Source organism: Pinus tabuliformis, chromosome 1_1 (assembly GCF_031772625.1).
Source record: "Pinus tabuliformis cultivar Carrire ecotype Pingquan chromosome 1_1, CPIR1, whole genome shotgun sequence".
Classification (NCBI taxonomy): Eukaryota; Viridiplantae; Streptophyta; class Pinopsida; order Pinales; family Pinaceae; genus Pinus; species Pinus tabuliformis.
Window position 1 is genome coordinate 78,527,227 of NC_142297.1, and position 23,456 is coordinate 78,550,682.

Genomic DNA, 23,456 nt, shown 5'->3' on the forward strand with positions numbered 1-23,456 from the left:
CCCTCAATTCAAGCTTCCCTCTTGACACCCTCTATCTCTTCCTGAATTAAACATGGAGTAAGGTCTTTGAATGTTTTTGCAATAACCTCCATCCTCTCCTAAGCACGTGTTTGAGGGTGAGGGGTGTTGGGTAATTTAATTATGAGTTAAATTACTTGCATTAAATGTCAATAGATGTTCATATACTTGTGAAGTACACTTGCACAATATATGCTAGGCAATTAACTCTCAGTCAAAAAGGAAATTAGCCTATGGAAGTGATTGCAAGACTCAAAGAAAACCAATTAATGGAAAGATATAAATGAGAAGACGCACAAACACACACACACATGTTCCTTCTCCAAGACTATATCTATCAAAGCATCAAATTTAGAAATTGAAAAAAACAAGCTATTCTAATTCTATACTATGAAAGATTTTTGAAATTATATTCTATCAAACATAAAGGTAAATACTATTCTATTGGACTCGGAAATGAATATGATCTATTGAACTTGAAAGAAATTCTAATCTATTGAACTTGAAATCAATTCTAATCTATTGAAAGAAAATGACTTGAAATTAAAATGCCTAAAGCCTATTGAGATTACTAATGTGTGCATACTAAATAGAGTCAATCATAACTATCAAATTATCTATGAATCTGAAACTAAACAACTTAAATGAAATGAGCATAAAAGAACATAAATAAAGTGCATAGAAAACAAAGCATCTAATCAAAAGAATTGAAATAAACCTTGTAGAAAATGAACATAAACGAAACTGATCTATCTTGCATAAATGAAACACTAAAATACACTCATACTCATCAAGTGGCCATCATGAAGTGCATGAGAGGTGGAAAGTTTGCGAAAATATTGATCAAATACCAATTCTCATCATGAAAGCACAACCATATCAAAGGATTGTATTTAAATCAATAGTATTTATAACATCAAGCATAAGCATAACCAATCCTTAGCATTCCAAAACTTAACATTGAAGCATGAGTATAGCTCCCAAAGTTGTTTAAACTTTTGAGAGGAGAAGAAACTCATATTTACATAAAAACTAAGATAACTAATTCATAAATGTAGATCCACAAATCTCTCCTAGATCCACCAATCTCTCATAGATCCAAAAATATCTTATGCGGTTACAACCATGTGTTAACATCTAGCAAGTGGCATCTCTTCATATCCTCCCACAAATATCTCATAGATTTGATAGGAGACACTTACAAAAACTTCGATGATTCTTCTCCATGACATGTGTGTGATTAATGATCTCAAATCTTCCTCAAATATTCAAGCGTTTGAAGAGGAAATTCAAATTTGAGATTTAGAGACCAAATATGACTATGCTGAAATCTTCAAATATGCCTACACATGTCATAGAACTCATCCAACATTTATATATAAGTGAATACATGTTATTTTTCTAATATTTAACTACAAATTCAACCAAAATACCAAAATAAATGTATTGGAAAATAATATGTCTAAACCCATATTTAATGATGAAGATGGTCTTAGTGCATGGTTATGGAGCTACAAAATATGGTAAATACTAAAGGAAAATGAAAGAAAAGTGGGTGAAATGGATGACATTTTGGAGACCCAACATTTCCCCCCAACTGAAGATGTTGCATGTCCTCATGCAACTTTGCATTGATTGTCATGGATTGAAGTCATCTTATTTTTTATAGCTTCTTTTCTGTAGCCTTGAGGTGTGCAAGATTTGTCAACAAGTCATTTTTGTGACTTTGAGATACCTCCAAGAATTGCAAAGTCTTCTTCCATTATTGTTTTTTTCTCATGAGATTTTCTCTAAAAAATATCTAAGTGGCAAACCTTGTGGTTGGTTCTTGTTTGGAAATCGTAAGTATTTCAAGTGTTAGTTCTTGTGTGGTTACACTTTCCTTTTATTCTTCTTCTTGCTACAACCAAGAGTACTTGAAAATGCATTTAAAATGAAGACTCATTAATATACATATCAATCGATCATTGTTTGTAATATGAATCTTTTCAGAACATATCCATCTATAGAGAACCAAAAATTAGCAACATATTCAGTTGGGAGAAGCGTGTTGATCAAGCATGTATGAGGTTATGGAATATGGAAATAAAAAATGGTAATGAATATCCCCCCCAACTGAAGGTGTGTTCTACCTTTTGAAAGGGGAAGAAAGTAATTTCAAATGGAAAATTTTGCGAATACATATTTTTTAGCATTTAAGGAATTAATGATTAAATATTAGAAAATAACATACCTTCATCTACCTGAAAAGTCAATGAGCTATGCATTTGTGACACCTTGGTTGTTCCTTTTTTATCATGGAATGTGAAGTGAAAGAATTTTATCTGCTTCTTCATCTCTTAACTGTAGGAAAGGAGGATGAAATATGAAATTGAAACCTTCATGCCCTCTTATTGTTGAAAGTAAGTTATTGCTTTTGAACTCTGAAACTAACTCTGATTCATTAGAACACTACTGCAAGCTGTTGAAATCATATGGTTTTCATTCATATCTACATCGTGAGATAATTCTCATCTATGTGAATAATTTTTGTTGGTGTCGAATAAATGAATTATTGTCGAGTCACCTAGAAGATCTGACAAATAGGGGACATTGATGTATTCCCACCGTTTAGTGGCAAGAGAAATTTCCATTAAGACATGCAAGCCACAACGTACTAAAAAGAAATCTAGTATCAAACCTAGATAATGTGCTAAAGTTGATGGGTCAAGACTTGTTAGAAGGAGGACCTTAATATATCCCATATCATCTAACATAAGTATAAAGTAATGATGCAAAGGACCAAAGTTTTGCACTATCAAGTAGGTTTTATTTGGAAAAAGAAAAGAGGACAACGAGGTAATTCAACATTGTAAGTGAGGTGAGTGACTTTATTCATGGGCTAGGGATGAATGTAAGTGAGGAATGAAAGTATAAAACTTGCAAAAGGAAAATGGTTTTGAAGTCATGATTTGGTGGTAGTGGGGAGATAGAAATTTAGAGTTCAATATGGAGTGTAAGCTTAGAAAGAGGAAAATGAATGAGTAGCAATGGTATGATGAATGTTCTTCTAACATAGATTTGACTTCTTCATGTTCTTGTGAAAAAGAAATCGTTTTTGGAAACCACTTGTGCATAGATTGATCTTCTTTGATTATCTTGGAACCTGCAAAAGCTTATCACTAATCTACAATAGAACGTAAGATTCTCGAAGCAGAGAGGTGACCAATCTCTCTTTATACGATATATACGCAACAAATTCATAAATAGTGCTAATAATACAAATTCAAGGAAGATAAATAAAAATGAAATGCACTTTTACCTGTTGGGAAGTAGTGCACCTTGGACTACCTATCAATGTTTTGTTGATAAGTTCTTCATTTGATATTTGTTTTGAGCGATTCAAAAACCAGATTGAAGAAAATTGATATCATAAACATGTTTTTAATGTTTTGATTTCTTTTTTTTTAAGCCAACTGCTGCAAAATTTAAAAAAAAAATGAGCATTTTTTTAACTATCTCAAATGTTAATGAAAACTATCCATTACATAGAGCTCGTCAAGATCTTTCCAATGATGCTTGAATCACCTCAAACAAACGCTTATGCAAAAGTTATGCTCATTTTAAGTTTTGTGAAATAATAAAAAAACGTTGTAGGGGTGCCACGTGGTAGGATGATGTAGCAAATGAGGTGGCATGCTGACGTGAAGCGCTGAATTGACATGCTGATTAGGCATTTGACTATGCAATAGGCATACCAATGTTGTGCTACCACGTGGATGAATCCTAGGTCACCACGTGGACGAATCCTAAGTCACCATATGGACTATCAAAATGTTAAATGATTAATGAAATGACATGCATAGGTTTCAAACTCAGAACCACCCTATTACAAATTCAACATTTTACTAATACCTCACCAACATGATTTGTGTTTTTATTTAAATTTGAAAACATTAACCATTCAACAAAATAACAAATAGTGACCAACAACAAATTCTGAGATTTCTGTCAAGCACATCAAGGCCGAAGCTGATCATCATTCATTTTCATTCAATATTCGCAGTTCGTTGTTTGATCTCCATCTGATTATAATGGATAATGGAGTGGGTTTTATTATATGGTTTGTTTTGTATGTTTTTTATGTTTGCGTTTTGTTGCATTCGTTTCAATTGTTATGCACATGTAATGAGTCATGGTTTTTTATTTGTGTTTTTATTGGTTTTTTTATTTGTGTTTTTATTGTTTCTTTTTTGGGTTTTTTAGTTTAGTTTTATTTGTTTTAAGTTTATGTTTTAATTTGTTTGGTTTATTTAATTTTTTAAATGTTTTTTTTAATAATGAATCTATTTAGAAATGTTAATTTTTTAAATGGTTTTTTTTAATAATGAATCTATTTAGAAATGTTTGAGAAAAAATTAATTAGGTTTTTTTAATAAAAAAAGAAAAAAAAAATTGTTTTAACAATATTTGAGCAAAAGTAAATGAGATTTTAAGCCATTGTTTTTCTAGAATGAATAGAAACTTTAGATTTCTTAATCATTTTTAGGTTTATGAATTTTATTGCAAAATTCAATTTTCCATTATGGCCTTTCAGGTCATAACAAGGTGTGAGAAGAGAGCATACTCAAGGATTTAGTCAATTCTTTATTTACTTGAAATCTGAAATTTGAAAGCAAAGTAAGAAAAATTGATCTCAAACCTCAAATTTTTTCTCTCGAAACTCTACTTGTTCTCCTTCTTCACAAGCGTCCCTTTTCTTATAGATCTTCCTGCCAATGGTTAGTGAACAAGGTGACTCTTACTGCAGCACCAAATGAATTTTTTGATGAAAATAAATAAAATTAAAATTCAAAACAAAAACTCAAAAACTCACTAAGCTTGCTTTTACTTGTTGATTCTATCCTATTCTATTTTGAAAAAGAAAATCATTTTGTAAAGTGTATGAGTATTTCTAGTGAAGCCATTTATGGATCAAGATCTCTATTATGCTCACATCCATGTTTGAAAAATATACCTCAATGTTCACCAAGATATGAGAAACCAACCTTACATTTGGATTTGGTGATAGTATTTGTTGAAGAATGGAAGAATGTTGCGGTGTAATCACTTTTTGAAACAAATATTCAATGTAGTCCTTGCTCTCTTTTTCTCTTTTTTACTTATCATGCCTTGAATTTCTTCTGGAAGCTCCTCATTCTCTAAAAGGTACCAAGGATTTGGAGACAAATATGCCAAAAATTCTTTAATTTCTGGCTCAAATGGTTGCTCTTCATCATCTATAGTCCATGATTCTTGGCTCTTCTCCAAATGCTTGATCATCATTCTAGGCAACATGTCCATAAATGGATTAGTATCGAAACTCTTATGGTACAAAAAATGATTGAAATTCATGCATCCTATTTATCATGCTTTACATATGCAACTAAAAATGAGATTGAAAGCTAAAAGGACATTCTAAATTGAAAGCTAACGCTTATGTATACTTCCCCGAAAATGATGCCAAAAATGTTGGGTAATTTAATTGTGAGTTAAATTGCTTTCATTAAATGTCAATTCAGGTTCGTATACTTGTGAGATACACTTGCACAATATATGCTAGGTAATTAAATCTCAAACAAAAAGGAAATTAGCCTATGGAAATGATTGCAAGACTTAAAGAAAGCCGATTAATGAAAAGATCTAAATGAGCCCACAGATACGTTCTTTCTCAAAGACTATATCTATAAAATTACGAATAGATAACTTGAAAGAAACAATCAAATATAATTCTATACTTGAAAGAAAAAATCTATTGTAATTCTATACTATAAAAGATTTTTGAAATTCTATTATATCAAACATAAAGGTAAATCTTATTGTATTAGACTCGAAAATGAATCTAATCTATTGAACTTGTAAGCAATTCTAATCTATTGATCTTGAAAGCAATTCTAATTTGTTGAAAGAAAATGACTTGAAACTAAAATGTGTAAAGCCTATTGAGATTACTGATGTGTGCATACTAAATAGAGCTAATCATAACTATCAAATTATCTATGAATATGAAACTAAGAAACTTAAATGAAATGAGCATAAAAGAACATAAAGAAAGTGCATAGAAAATGAAGCATCTAATCAAAAGACTTGAAATAAACTTTGCAGAAAATGAACATAAAATAAACTAATCTATCTTGGAGAAACGAAACACTAAAATACACTCATACTCATCAAGTGGCCATCATGAAGTGTATGAGAGGTGGAAACTTCAGGAAATTATTGATCAAACCCCAATGCTCATCATGAAAGCACAACCATATCAAAGGGTTGTATTCAAATCAATAATATTCATAACATCAAGCATAAGCATAACCAATCCTTAGTATTCCAAAACTTAACATTGAGGCATGAACATAGTTCCCAAACTCAGCACACCTTCTGAGAGAAGAAGAGACTCCTATCTATACAAAAATTAAGATAACTAATTCATAAATGTAGATCCACAATTCTCTCCTAGATCCACAAATATCTCATATTGTTAAAACCATGTGTTAACATCTAGCAAGTGACATCTATTCATATCCTCTCACAAATCTCTCATAACTTTGATAGGAGACACTTATGAAGAATTCCATGATTCTTCTCCATGACATGTGCTTAATCAATGATCTCAAATCTTCAAGTGTTTGAAAAGGAAATTTGAATTTCAGATTTATAGGCCAAATATAACTATGCTGGAATCTTGAAATATGCTTACACATGTCACAAAACTCATCTAAATTATATGTGTGTGTGTGTGATTACATGTTATTTTTATAATATTTAACCATAAATTCACTCAAAATACCAAAAATAAATGTATTGGAAAATAATATGTCTAAACCCATATTTAATCATGAAGATGGTCTTAGTGCATGGTTATGGAGCTATGGAATATGGTAAATACTGAAGGAAAATAAAAGAAAAACATGTGAAGTGGATGACATTTTGGATACCCAACAAGTGGATTTGCTTCTAGCACTTTGATGAAGAGGAGCAAATGCTTTGTGAGACATGCTGATAGGAGTGAAAAAAAAACTTAGGAGATGGAGAAGTCACAAGAGGGAAAAAGTCTTCAAAACGTGTATAACAAAGAAGAAGGGTGGAAATAATTTGGGTAGGCTAAGGATGTGGAAGAGGTCAAGAGTGTGTTACTAATGCAGGACTCAAATTCGAGAGATTGACAAACCAAGGGGACACCACAACGGGATAGGGGAGGAAGAGTATCAACAAGGAAACATAATAATTTCATAGGCAACAAGAGTCAACACCATGGAGTTATAAAAGACCTATTGGTACCTATGCTACGTAGAGCAAGAAACCCACAAGGGGACAATGGAAACAACAACTATGAAACTTGAACGAGACAAAAGGAAAAATAAAAATTACCAAAGGAGGGAAATGTTGCATTGAGGTCGAAAATAAAAGCTTCATTACTGTGTACATGAACCAAGGAGTGAATTTCTTGAGGAGGATTACCACTGAACAACCCATAACTAATATGTAATGAATGATTGTAGTAGGTGTATTCATAGTGAGGTGATGACCACCTGCACAGTGAATTCATTTGTGGAGTTCTAACCTATTGTAGTTGCTACGACACCCCCCAAATTTTTTATCATGTACCCTTAAACTTGTGGGTCACCTTTCATTTTACAATTTTTCACATACATTTTGATTACATTTTTTAGACCATTGATTTCTATTCGTAAATGAATCATGGTTCTTCTAGCTCCCCTAAGTTTTTGTACATGATGTTTTATGAAAGTACTTTAATTTGGGAACTCAGTAAAAACATAGTGTACTTTCACCCTAACTCCTCCATGTCTTCACATGTCCAAGTTTTGGGTGAAGTTTCAATTAGACTATGCCATCACTAGGAAACAAATAATTAACAAATACTAGATGATGTTTCAAGAACTAGTAGATTGGAGCAAAACTTTAATGATAGTTAGTAATTGTTGTTCACGTTTTGAGTTTCCAAGATGAAACTTTTCTTGACTTAGTGTGCAATTGGGTTCTCTGCTTGTTTAATCTGTGATGCATATCTACAACCAAGTAATTTATCATACTCACACATTATCCCATCATTGTGCATTCATGGATTCTCTACATGTAGCAAAATTCGCTACAAGCACGCTCCAACAAGGCATTTTCTCTAGAGGACTCAAGTCTTGTTGACTCATATGACATGAAATATGTTATTCCAATAATGGTAGTCCAAAATTCTAGTTCAACCTTCAATTTTACAGAGGATAAGGGCATGGCTCCAACAATTGTATAACATGCCATAAATATGTTGGAGGAATTGACTAAATTGGTGTTGTTTAGTGGAGTCGACGTCAAGGTGATCTAGGAGTTTCATAGTTTGGTAACATAAATTATGTCTCACACAACATTTAGAAGAAATTATATCGAGGGAATCACTTCTTCAATATTCAAGATCAACTAATACATCTTGCAGACAAATAATTTCTTAGAGTTTATATTCCAAGATTCAGTAACTTCATAAGTTTTGTAATATTTATTAGACTAAGAGATATGGGATCGATGCAATGAATAATTTGTCATCTCTTGCAGAGCTCAACTACCTCTACAATGTTTTTGGTATGTAATATACCATTTATTGTACCATGGTTTAAAATCTTTTATGATATCTAGCATTGGGTTTTGTGATTTGTGAGAGTGGCCTCCCCCATAGGTTTATGCTTGCAAAAAAGAACCGTCAATGTTATAATTTGGGAAGGAACTCAAAAGATGCATCATACAGGTCATTGTAGCTAAGGAAAGCCTAGATAATCGCAGAAGCCTAAATTATACACACAAAAATAATCGTAGAAGCCTAAATTCTCAAAGGGAAAGGATTGGTGGGAAAAAAATCAGGAAACTATGGTGCCTATTTACTTGGTCTAGTGATGTTTGGAAAAAGAACAAATATGGGACAATGCATGAGATGTATGCATGATTGTAACACCCTCCTCCCACATCTACCTAAGTAACCAGCCAATCGGGGTAAACATGTGATGAGAGGCTACTATAATTGGATTCAATCTCCTATGTGACCATAAGGAAGTGGAATCAATGGAAACACAACATACAAACCTTCCACATCAACTACACAACTCCTAGGAACCATCCCAACCACTCAAGTAGCTAGCCCCTGGGTCCAACTGAAGCTTTTCACCACTTGACCCCTGGACGCTCTCATGTTATAGGCCTGCCAACATCTAAGAGGCTCTGGATTCTCTCATGAAAAGGCATGCTAGCGTCCAGGGACTATTTTCTCAATGTTGTGTTAGTGTACTTGGGATTTGAGCCACTTTTTTAGGCCCAGAGCCCAGGTCACTACCCTGAATTGAATGACACCTCCAGAATAGTAAGATAATGGGGAAACAAATATGCAAAAGTAAATACTTGAACAAGCCCTTAACCAAACCCCTACTCTAGTCATGACATGAATTTCATCAAACATATCAAAAATATGTAATCTACTAGTGTAAACAACATATTTAAGCATAGGGATCTCATACTTTTATGAGAATTGCTAAGAACCATTGTTCCCTCATATCATTGGTTGCATTATCATCTATTAGGTCATAGATACATTGTCCATTCATTTACAAGTAAAAACACGATGAGAGCCATACATAGCCACTATCATAAAATACATATATAACCAACATAACAACATCAGAAATACCAATGAAATCACAACCATATGATCCACATATAAACCAATATGATACTCATAGGAATACAAGGAGAAATAACCTCATATTGATGATGAAAAATCCAAACCTGGGATGAGACTACCACGTTCCACCCGACCATAGAATGGTTGAGACAAATCTCTCTTTAGCCATTCACCCTCGTGCCATATTCTAAGCATGAATGTGGGACTCAAACCAAAAGAACCAACGAGGGCATCCCAAGGCTAAACCACCTCACCCTCATCAATAGGAACTAGGATTTACCATAATCCATCCCGAATCACTAGGCCAACATAATAAACATGTCATAACAGGCTTTACCATGATCTCCACCCGATCACTATACCAAACAAGCATGGATGCCACCGGATTTCTCCACCTACACTGTGAGGAATTTTCCTGTCTCCTAGTCTCTTATGCTTTACCTCAATCCTCACCCGATCAGTAGGCCCTAAACCAAGACCCACTCTCCAGGATTTACCACATATCCCAACCCGAGATTACTAGCCCCATAAGAGAGAAAACCACCTTTTGGCTTTACCATACATACTTCCATTCACTAGCAAGGGTTCCTAGGCCCACAGAGTAACACAAAATCAGTCTTTATCGCAGCCCACAATCTAGTTTAGGGGTTACTAGGCCATATGTTCTATCATTTGGAGATCCACCTCACTCAGCTTTGAATCCATCCGACAATCCATCTCAATCAAAACATGAGAACCCCATCACACCATGGTTATCTGGAAATGGCAAGGCTAGGCTGAAAACACTATCACACCTGGAAAAAACCATGTCATAACAACAATAGAACCACATGCAATATCAAGCAAGGAAATTACACATGCAAATCGATCCTTGTAAAGAATCCTAATGTAGCTGCTTTATCCTGCTCTTCCTTGCTTGATCTTTGCTTCCTCTTACCTTCTTTTCCTTTCTTGATTTAATGCCAAAATGCTCCTAGAAAACTCTAAGTGTCCAAGAGTGAGAGAGAGAGAGATAATAATGAGAGAGATCCAAAACTAAACTGAGAAAATATTACCAACTGATCCTCAGAAGCCTTTTTATTAATGAGGCCTCTATTTTCTTCATTTTCCATTATTTTCCTTCATTTTCCTCCTCACATGCAACCTGTGACCTTTCACCTTCCTTTTCTCCTAATTTCCATTATTTTCATAAATAAATGTGCCAAAAATGCCATTTTTCCTTTCCAAAGCCTTAGCCATTTCCTTTTCCAATTTCCTTAGCCATAATAAACTGATGAACACCCACACTAGGATGTTTTGCCCAACATTCAGCTCAGAATAAGTGTCCCATCAACCACGGTTATTAAATTTTCCTTTATTAACTTTTATTACATGGAATTTTCACAAGGGTTGTTACAATGACTATGGAGGAAATCGTTGATGAATGCAAGATTTTCTACTTGGTAGGAGTTGAAACTACAATGAACTTGTTGACACAGGCCATGATATTACTAGGAATGCATCAAGACTGGTAGGCACATGGATGCAAAGAGATGTTGGAAATATGTGGGAAAATTGCTCAAGATGTAGATAGCTTGGATTGTCTTAAGATTGTGGGAATGATTTTAAATGAATCCCTCAGACTTTATCCACTAGTAGTGTTTCTAAAATGACAAACATACCAACCAATGAAGCTAACAATGTTACCAACTTAATGATAACTGTACCGAATTCTCATGTTTTTAGAGGTCAGCATAAAATTATTATTTTCACTTCGATTTTGTAAAGTGTTAACGCAAGATAAACCTTTTTTTGGATAAGCGTATTTTTGACACTTCGAATTTTTTAAGCAAAGTCTTTTGATAGAAATCACATAAGAGAAATTTTTGGCCGACGCTTTTCGAACCAACAAGTGTGGTTCATCATCGGGTCCTGATGATGAATCACACTTGTTAGTTCGAAAAGCGTCAGCCAAAAATTTATCTTATGTGATTTCTACCAAAAGACTTTGCTTAATTCATTATGGATCACAGAACCCTGAATACAAAAACTTTAAATTTTCTTATGCATTAAGTATGGACATTTTTTTTAAACATTTGTGATTTTCATGCCAATTTTGAAAAATATTGATGCAACATCGATCTTTTTTTTTCAAGGGGACATATTTCTAAAACTTTAAATTTTCTTATGTTTTAAGTATGAACATTTTTTTTGAATGTTGGTTATTATCACGGTAATTTTGAAGCATTTTTGCAACATCAACCTATTTTTTAGGGAGGCATATTTATGACACTTTAATTTTATTTTTTTTATATATTAAGTATGCACATTTTCTTTTAAATGTTGGTTATTTAGCCATTTTTCAAATTGTCTTCTTCTTCTACTTTGTTTTCTTCCTGAAATGTATGTATTTTAAATGTTGTTCAAGTTTATGTTTTTTGTTTCTCTTTGCAATGTTTTTTGTAATGATCTTTTCAATTTTTTGTAAAATTAAAAAAATAATAAATATTTTGAAGTTAGGTTTCTTATAGATTTATGTATCGTTAATTAGTATTTCAATACACAAAATAATTGCCACTAAAAAAGTAATAATTTGGAACAATTGACAAAAAATACACATTTTGCTTAGATATATAATTAGAAAATCACATATTTTAGGGTCTTTTCACTTAAAATGACATGTCAAATACAAGTTTTTTTATGGAAAAAAGTGAACAGATTTTTTTAATAACAAATTTTATGAATTTTATGTAAAAAAATGATAATATTTAATGTTTTTTTCAAAAATAATGATTCACATAAAATTTTAATTAAAAATAACAAAAAAAATGTTTAAAAAAATTAAAAACAACTTTCACAAAAGAGTCAAAATAAAAATAAATTGAAAACAAAATTTAAAACAAACAAAAAGATAATTTAAAACAAACAAATAGATAATTTAAAGCAAAAATTAATTCAAAACAATTAATTAAAAAAACAATAAATAAATAAATAAAATATAATTATAAAATTATAAATAAAACATTATAATTAATTTAAAGTCAATATTAAAAAATTGGAGAAATAAAATTAAAAAAATATAAAAACTGAAAAAATAAAGCAATTATAAAAAAAATAAAAAAAAAATGAAATTAATTTAAAATCAATATTAAAAAATTGGAGAAATAAAATTAAAAGAATATAAGAAACTGAAAAAATAAAACAACTATAAAAAACAAAAAATGCTTTGGTAGAGGAATTTTAAAAAATAAAAAGAATAAAACAAAATTAAAACATTATTAAAAAATAATTAAAAAAACGAAACAAATAAAAAACAATAGTAAAAAAATTAGATAAAAAAACAACAACAAATTTGAAAAATAAAAATAAAAAGACACATATTAAAAAAATGTTATTAAAAAAATTAAAATATAAAAAATTAACAATATTAAAATATATAAAAAATATAAAAATTAAAAAATATTAAAATATAAATATAAATTTAAGAAAAAATTATATAAAATAAAATTATTAAAAATAGAAAAAATCTGAAAATGAACCACACTTATTGGTTCTAAATACGTCAACCAAAATCTTCATGTGATTTCTTTCAAAAAATATTTTACATATTAATATAAAAAGTAAAGAAAGGGCAATCCCAACCGTGACGACCCTTTGACAACACAACCAAACAAGGACCACCCAATGGTTTTATATATATATATATATATATATTTATTTATTTATAAAAATATTTTCTTTTATTTTTCTATCCCTTTGACAACACAACCAAACAAGGACCACCCAATGGTTTTTTTAATATATATATATATATATATATATATATATTTATAAAAATATTTTCTTTTATTTTTCTATTTCCTTTTTTTATGTTTGAATTTTCATCATTTATGAGTTGAGTTGTTTTTTATTATTATTATTATTATTATTTTTTTTAATGTTTAAAATTTATTTTATTTTTTTACTTATTATAGTTTAATAAACTTTTTATTTTATTTTTGGTTTATAGTTTATTTATTTTTAAACTTTTAAAATTTTTGTTTTGTTTTATTTTTTCATTTTTATTTATTTATTTTTTTTCTCTAGGGATTGTATTGATGTTCAACTAGCAACCCGACCCCAATATGTATTAATTTAATAGTTGATTTTTCAATTTTCGTTATAATGAATCGAGTTCACCTCTACTACGTGATAATTTGATGGTTGATTTTTAAGTTTTCATTGTAATCTGCCAACTTGCCTTAGGCTAAAATTTTAATAGAACTATATTTTTAGCATTTGGTATAATGAATCTTTGATTTAGGTATTCATTTTAAATGTTTTTTTAATCACGATATTTAATCTTGAGATATGTTGAAAATATAAGGTTTCTTGAAGTATATATATATATATATATATATATATATATATATATATATATATATATATATATAATTCCATGACTGAAATGTTGAAATTTTAAGGTCTTCCAAGGTCATGATATTTTAACACCATGGTTGAAAAATGTCCAAATTTTAAGGTTTTCTAGAATCATGATATTTAACTTTAGTGCCATGGTTGACAATTGTTAGAGTTCAGTTTTTTTGTTTTTTTGTTTTTTTTTTTAAATGTAATATTTTATCTCTAATGCTATTGTCGAAAATTATTTGAATTTTAATGATTTTTTGGAGTCATGATATTCTATTGTTAATGTCATTGCTAAAGAATATTGGAATTTTAGCCACAAAAACATTGATGCAACATCAACACTTTTTTATTTTGGGGTGTTTTTTCATGTTTATTGCACAAATATTTTAGTTTTTAATGTCATCGTTAGAAAAATTGAACTTTAACAAAAAAAAGTGTTAATGCAACATCAAGTTGCATCAACACTTTTCGTTTAAGGGTGTTTTTTCATGTTTATTGAACAAAAAAATTGGTTTTTAATGTTGTTGCTAATTTTTTGTTGGAATTTTAACTCGAAAAAATGTTGATGCAACATCAACACTTTTTGTTTTTAGGGTGTTTTTTCCTATTTTTGTGCAAAATAGAGCCTTTTTGGGCTAGAGATCTTGTTTTGAGGTGACAGTTATCGTTAATTTGGTAACCTTGTTAGTTTGGAAGTCTCTCAATTCCCACAGGCATTGATCTTCTACTTCCAATATTTGCAATCCGTAATGATCCATCGGATTTATAACTCATCGCATATCAAAATAACAACTTGCTTCTGTAAATTGTGATTATGTGATTGCCCTTATTGCATATCGTTATTGCATTACATAATAGGACCCTTCTCCCATGTTTTTTCATTTATCTCTCGTGATATGCGACTAGTCCCTATCCTACCTCATCACACTCTCCCTCATCACTGCATGACCTTCACTAGTCACAAATCACTTTTGAAAATTAAATCGAGATCCATCCCCTCTTGCTTTTGTGATATGCTATTTATCCTATCACAACCACTCCACCAATTTGCAGTCTTACTTTCATTGTAAATCACATCTCCAATTTGTTTTCTCCCTTTATCACAAATGACATTACCAAATTGTGACTTGCTTCAATCACAATTGCACCTTCTTCACCATTCGGTTGTGATGTTGTCTACTGATTTTCTGACTCATAACTTCCCTAATCGCATCACATTCATTTTCTTTGTTGATTTATCTTTGGTGGCAAACTAAATGATGAATTCGGCAAGGATGAAGAAAATAAAGCTTGAGGCTTTGCTTGAAGGATTTGATCAAAGCATTACACATATATTAGAAGTTCCCACACATTATGGAAGGCCAGTCCATATCTCCAATGATTTAAGAAGAGCTTGCATGATACTATCTTTTGGATTATATCATCAGGGTACTTTTAGATGATCACCATTTGAAAACTCTTGAAACACTCCTCAGTGCTTCCCCTCAACTTCAACCAACTATTGATATAAATATAGTGATGTCTCAATGTATGGAATGCCTTTTTTTGGATGCTATAATAGGATTTTTACTAAGTTGAGCAACACCATTGTTAGGGTTATTGAAGCAGAACCAGATATGCCCCTTGTTGGAGCTATTAGTTTGCATGTATCGTTGCTTACATTCACACTTTGAGTTCATGTTTATGACTTGATTATTTGGATCAAGTGTTGGGAACTTGTGTTAAGAATCTCCCAGTTAAAGCAAAGGTTGAAGAGAGCAAAGCAACAAAGAAAAGTATTTCTCTTTTTAGTGCACCATCATAGAAACATAGAGATCATAATAGTGATCATACTTAGTCTCAACCAATATCAATTAGAGTATTTGTTGATCAAGGATTTGGGCTTTCAATTCCTTTTCAATCCTAATTAGAAAACAATTCATACAAATACTCTTCTTCTTTAGGACTGCAGAGAAGTAACCCTATAAAAAACAAGGTCCCTTATAACTCTTGTATCGCTAATGCTACTTCAACAAAAATAAATGGCCAAATAGCAAACGAGGACACTTTAAATATGGTCTCCAAGGAATCAAACCCCTATTGATGAGCATAGACAAATTGAAATGCAAGGAATGTTGTCAAAATAATTTGAAAGGAGAAATGATGCCAAGGTACTGAATTTTCTGTGTGCTATTGAAGATTTTGGGATCATACATCATAAAATAATTAGTTGGTGTAGGAGAAATAGTACACAAACCGAGTTGCACCAAAGTAAAGCAACAACATTAGGAGGGAATAAAAAAAGGATGAAGTTGCTTGAATGGCATGGGACATTACATCTACCTATGAAACTAAGGGAAGGAGCATACACCCATGATTTTCTAATGTTGTTTACATTGTGAATGAAAATTATGAAGATGCTTATATTGAGACTCTGCTCCTAGATGAAAAAAATTACGTTAGATATTATCAATTGGGTACTAGTATAGATCAAGTTTTCTATTTCATCTTTGTCTCTCTCCTTTCATGAAACAATGCCTTCGTGACGGATTAAATTAATGAGTTAATGGAAACTTGGAAGTATGATGCACCTCACATGTAAATGCAAGTGTGACAACCCCACCCAAGGTCCTTGCATAAGCTGCATTGTAAATATATTGTAATTTTATGCAATATTTGAAATCAAGAAAAGGGGATTGAGTCAAAGGGACACAGATTCTAGAGCTGGGGAGGAGGATTGCTTGCTTGGGATGTTGTGGTTTCTTGTGCAAAGGAAGAAACCTGAATTGTAGGACAACCATTAAACGTTGGTTGGCGCATTAATTCAAGGGATTAATTAAATCGATTGCAAGAGGAAGTACTCAAGCCCATGTTTATTGAAAAACAACAACAATAAAAGAGGACAAATATTTATGAAGAGGGACTGCGCATTGTATGGAAACAAGGACACAACAATAATTGTGGTTGAGAAAGAGGCCAAGGCAATGAGCACAATAGGGGAGAATCCTGAAAAAGAAAAGAAAAGACAACAACAGGGAGGATTCGAAGAAAAAATCTAAAGTCAAAGAGGGGGAGACACATATTCGAGCTTAAGCAAGAAAGAGGAAAACATAGAATGAGACCGAATGGAGGATTCAACGAGAGATTTTAATAGACAATGCTGATGAGAAGAGAAGAGTAAAAAAGGGGATCATTTCTCTGTCCCTGGAGGCTGTGGGTTGAGATTCTAGTCTCTAGAGCCATATAACAACTTGGGGACCCTGGAGGTTGTGGGTTGAGATAGGATCCCTGGAGCCTTGTAACAACTTGGGTCCTTGGAGGCTGTGGGTTGAGACATAGGTCTCTAGAGCCTTGTAACAACTTGTGTCCCTAGAGGTTGTGGGTTGGGATGGAATCTCTGGAGCCCTTTAATAGATTGGGTCATTTGGAGGTTGTGGATTGAGATAGCAGACTCTAGAGCCTTGTAACAACTTGGGAAGAGGCCATCCTGGAGCAACACTAAAGGAAGACCAAATTGAAGACTTGTGGTTATTATGTTACAGTTACAGTGGTTTTTGGACTCCCTAGAAGGGGGTGAATCATTGTGTGTGCACCTGGGGGTGAGGTAAAGTGCCTTTGGACTCCCTGTGTACCAACGAAGTAGTGGTCAACTGATGGGATTGAAGAAGGAGGTCCTCTGGAGTCCCTATTCTAATTGGAAACTAGTGTTTTAGTCCCTTGAGCAAGCATCCCCTTCATACTTTGGTATCTATCTCAAGGGTGGTCGCTGCAAGTAAGTGCAACTACAACTATTTATGGTTGGAGGAAGAGTCCTTGTCCGAGACTCAGTTGCCCTGCAAGTTCAAAGATAAGTATCTATGTATGCTCATTTACCTTTTAATGGACCATGTTGCATTGTTGTTGGTAATGGTTCTAGATTCAAGGACTGCATTTGTCTTGTTAATGCTTTCATATGTGGTGCAACTTGGTGGGGATATGTCACTAATATATGTGTTGATTATATATATGTATATGTGTTGAATTTGAAGAAAAATGTTGTGTGATAATTTTCCAATGGTAAAATCATAGTATATGATGTAGAAATGTGCAAATGAACCACATGATAATCAAGGCTATGTTATATCTTTGCGTTGGACATTACTATGAATAAATGCTTAACTGTATTAAAAGTACTATATAAGTATGTAACCGAGGAATATAAGGCCCTAACGCAGGACACAACAAAATCTTGAATACAAACTTGAAACAGTGGGCTCAAAGACCCATTTTATTAATGTGAAATGGTTACATGGAAGACCCTCTACTTAGCAAGGTACGTATTTGCTTATAATCGATGTTACCAAGTTACAAGTTGATGTGATGCATGGAAAGAAATGAATTAATGTTGAGGGAAGTTCTCTCTGGGGCTAGTCGAGCCCATCAATTTTACCTAAATGGACTTCAACCTTGCATTCTCAGTAGGCTAGATATTTTTCATTGGCATCTTCATGTTGCTGATGAGACACCGAAAAGCTCTATGTGGCGCCATAGAGCTTCTTATAGGCTTGACATGGATCTCAGTGTTGTTGGCATGTGGCAGGAGAGGTGTGAACCTCTCAGGAGCCCGCGCCAAGCCTGTGGTAGGTAATATACACAAGAGTGGTTATGTCACCATACATGGAATTCCCTACTGAGGGCAGGTAAGACCCACAGGTTGAGAACCATTTGAGAATCTATTGTCCAAGTGTAGCAGGGGTAGCGTCATGGAACTCCTTAGATAGCCATTAGTATAGTTAGGAAGCCTCAATGTGGATATAGACGTATACTAGACCTCTAAGACAAAGTCGTGGTTAAGAAGACTTGCTCAAGGAAGCCTATGCAATAACAGAGCTCATCTTTGGGGCAATCGTGGAGATCCTCTTCATACACATCATATAAGGCAGAGTTGATATCCCTTAGCCGAGCCATGACATGGATTGATAGGAAGGACTCATTGTTGTGCAGAGGAGTGGATCCCTGAACTTGTAGGAAATAATCAAATATCCTTACCCTTTTGAAGATAAAAACCCTAACCGGTAAATATCCCTATTGGTGTGACCAATTTCCCCCTTTTGGGATTGGTCGAAAGAATGTAGACGTGCTAGGTGGGTTAGCGGGAGAGCTTGGATTCCCACAAGTTAATTTAATTAAACGTCGAGAATTTGATGATAAATGGTTCCGGGGCCTGGGTTAGTCAAAAGACAATGACAAGATTTTTCTCGTTTCCTACGATCATTAAGTCGGAAGGCCGGAAGGATCGGATCCCGTAAGTTTTTCAAAATCAGCGTTGGGAATTTTTTCAAGTGTTGGAGTGGGAATTGTCTATTGACAGAATCCCATGACAAAGATTTGAGCAAAAGTCGGGAGCTCGAAAACCCCATAATCCCGTGAGTGTTTTAATTACAATTCTATGGAGCGCTAGGGACTAGGGGAAAAGGACCGTCAAGATATGACGACAAAAGGACTTTCTGTTCCCAGGATTTGTCAACTAGGAAGAAGTTTCCCTGAGGTGGTTTAGCCCGGACAGCCCGATTCCCGTCAAGTATTTAAACTGGGTGTCGGGGTTCCTAGAACGTTAGTTGACGACATGTAGGTTCACAAAGAAAGTCTTTGATACCTAAGACCATTAGCCCATAGGTTATTTTAATAAAAGCGTTGAGGTCGTTGGGCCCATAAGGGAGTGAGCCCATTGGTAGGACAACTACGTGAAGGTTACGTGGCTATCCAGGATGACTGAAAGCTCATAACTATTTTGAATTGAGTTTTTAAAGTGCTAGGGGTTCGGGGTAGCGGGGACGTCAAGAGGTGGGGTAGCGGGGACGTCAAGAGGTTGTGTCGTCTAATGCAATTCATTGGCTGGAGAGTTGGATCACAACCACATAGGTTAAGAAGTTGCATCCAGGGACAATTTTGTGACTGTATCCCTTGTGATACTCTCATTGTAATTCTAAATTTTCAATCGATATTTGGTCCCATTATTTTGGAGGAAGCGTCGAGTTAAAAGCATTTGAACAAAAAAAAAATCACCCCATTCCTCCAATGCCAAAGGAGGGGTTGGGTATGCCATAACAAGCTTACATGGGACAACAGTATTAGGATATCTTCTAGAGGATAAGTTCAATGGGTATGGGCACATCTTGTTAAAGATATATGTGTTGCAGTTATAGGGATCTTGCATCCCTTAGTTGTTGTGCATGTAGGAGTGTATGTTGGGGTCTAGCCATGTCTTGAGAAGACCTGAATCATTCTTATTGAGGGGATCAATGGATAAATTTCTTGATATTCTAGTTTCAGTAGGGTTATATTACACACCATGTCATCAAGGCTATGGGGTGTTGGTGCTAGTCTCAAGATTATCCTACTTGGCAACTAGCACAACAATGAATGAATGGAATTCCATCACAAAAGTAAAAGACACACTCCCTGTCCAACAGTCCACACAAGCTCTGAATTTTCGACAATGATCTTTGTATTTCTAAACAAAATAGAAGGTCATACTGGAAGACTTCATGACCTTGCTCTTATCATGTTACAATATCTTTGTCATGTTATGATATGAGCATTCCTCATTCCACTACTAGGCCTTGATGAACTTGTAGCACATGTATTTAGATTTGCAAGATATTAATGATAAAATTTTCACTGTTGACGTTGATTCCCATGCACTTTCATGGTGGTTATAATGGCTATTTGGTATTTCCATTATGTGTGCATGTGTGCTTGCATATTGGTTGTATGTTGATGAACTAATTCATGGTTATGACTTGTATGTTTGCTTTTGAATCTTTGCTTTCTTATTCCATGTAGATGTTAGTAACTAACTATGAAGTAATTTGCAGTTGACCCCTAGTACTTTCTTACTGTTATGTTTCAAATGGTATCAACTAACTGACTCCTCTTGAGGCATACTCTTCTCATTGTTTTGTTGCTTTGTTCTTGTACATTGTTTTACAAGTTTGTTAATGGGGGGTGGATTTTGTCCTCATTATCTGTAACATTTCACACTCACTTTCACTCTAACATCGCTACATTTGACAGCCAGGATAAAAACATACATGGTGGCAGTCGAGCCCACATACTGGATGGGGTTCCTATCACAAATGATGTGAGGTCTGATTAGGAATTCACAATGGGGACACCCATAATAATTAGCGGTACATGTTTCCCCGTCAACATAACCCTAATATGCTTATTTATAACCTAACAACTGATGAAAAAGTAACTTCACAAATGACCTTGAATTATCCCAGTTAATTATGATGATCACGACACTTCAAAAAATAATTTTTTCTATTATCAATTAACAACTACATTATAATGAACATCAAAATATATATATATTCTACACCTCAATATAATATAGATATCTTTTTCTTAAAATAATTAATATTTCTATTTTGTTTTAAATATTTATTAAAAATATATATAAATATTTAATTAGGTCAGATTCTTATCACTAAACCACTTTGCTTTATCACATAATAAAAATATAAACACCATGTGTATATTACAATTTTCAAAATATTATTATTGGTAAGTTTTATATCACCTTTTATTGATATGTACTATTATATTTTGTCTCAATAAATATTATTTTATTTATGCACTAGACAAGATCATACTAGAATTCGATATGTACAAATTTATCATACTCGATTTGACAGAAAAGTGATTTCGTAAGATTTGAAGGGAGAGGAATGAAGCCTAATCCCCGTGCCGTACCATGCACCACACCCCCGCAAGGGACATCATAATACTTCCTTATCGGAATGATGATGAAAAGATATACTCAGAGCGGTTAAAGTGAGGAACAAAACAAGAACTTTTGATGTTTCTTTATTGTGGCGTGCATTAAATTCTACAAAGATACCATTTAAGAAGGTTAGGAAAGGATATATATATTTTATTTTATTTTGGAAATAAGCGAAAACTTTGTAGATGTTGTTTTGAAAATTTTGGGAAAGTGTATGCACTAAATTAAATACATGTATTTGTGATAAGTTTTAGTTTGTGTTTTTTAGTTTTTTATTATAAATATTAAGTTTTGTTTATGTTGAGGTTAATTTTAATGTTGGATGGAAGAGTGATTTACTTAAATGTGAGAGGTTGTTATTAGGATTGTGAAGATTTGGTTGAGTTTGGACGCTTCTTGGGACAATTTAATTTTCATAATTGAGTTATACCCTCAATTCTTCCTCATCAAGTTTGAATCTAAGACCTAATGGGGACTAAAACCCACAAAAACCAATTGATATACACCTCATATATATATATATATATATATATATATATATATATATATATATATATATATTAAGTAGTCATGTCCATAGGTGATATACTTGTATGGCATATGATTGTTGAGGTTAAAAGATAAGCTCTTTTTGTCCTTAGTTTCACCTATCTTCACTCTTAGAAGCCTATCATAATTACCATTTCACAAACCTATGCTATTATTTATGCATAAATACCATGCTTGAGCTACAATGGTTACAGGTGAAGAATTTAAGGTAATAATGTCCATCTTTCTATAGTTTTGCACATTTCTTTATAAAAATAATTTAACATGTTATGACTGCAAAAATTGACATATTTTGCAATTGCTCTTCCTTTCTATAGCCAAATTATAGGTTATCATATCTCTATTCATGCTCTAGCAAAACCAAAAATCGAGGGATGTGGCAAAAAGTATGTAGATGGTTTTCCTCCTATGGACGTAGCCAAAAGACATCCACATCACCATCAAAGGTCAACCAAAATGTCCCAATCAATAGTCTCAAGCGAGTAGACATAGTAGCATGGCACAATATAAGTTTGCTAGCATTTGCTGGCATTACACAATATATAAACGTCCTACAAAATCGAGATATGAAATCTTTAGGAGAGATTCATGCTCCTATCATGAATCTCCCAAATCACCACATTGATTTTTAATCCCACGCAATCTATAAATCATTTATTTGATTCCGAAGTAAAATAGAAAAGCTCTTAAAGCAACTATTATCTTTTACATTATAAATACTTGTAATACTCTTAATGGAAGCAAGTTGGATGTACTAAAACATTACGCAGTTAATATAACTTTGCTAGTTGTTTGTTCCTATGCTCATGATCTGATATTCATTTGAATTGTGATTACAATAATTTATACACTCTCAGTTTTCTTTAAGAAACACGTGACCCAACCAGGAAGACCCCCCTAAGACGAGGATGCATGTTGCCATCAATTAATTGCATGCTTTAGTTTCCTTTCATATTTTAATTATTTGTAGAACATAATCAATTAAAAGAATTAGAATCTAAGTCCTAGCATATATTGTGCCTTGCACTTCACAAGCTTAGAAACCTAGATTGAAAAATTAAA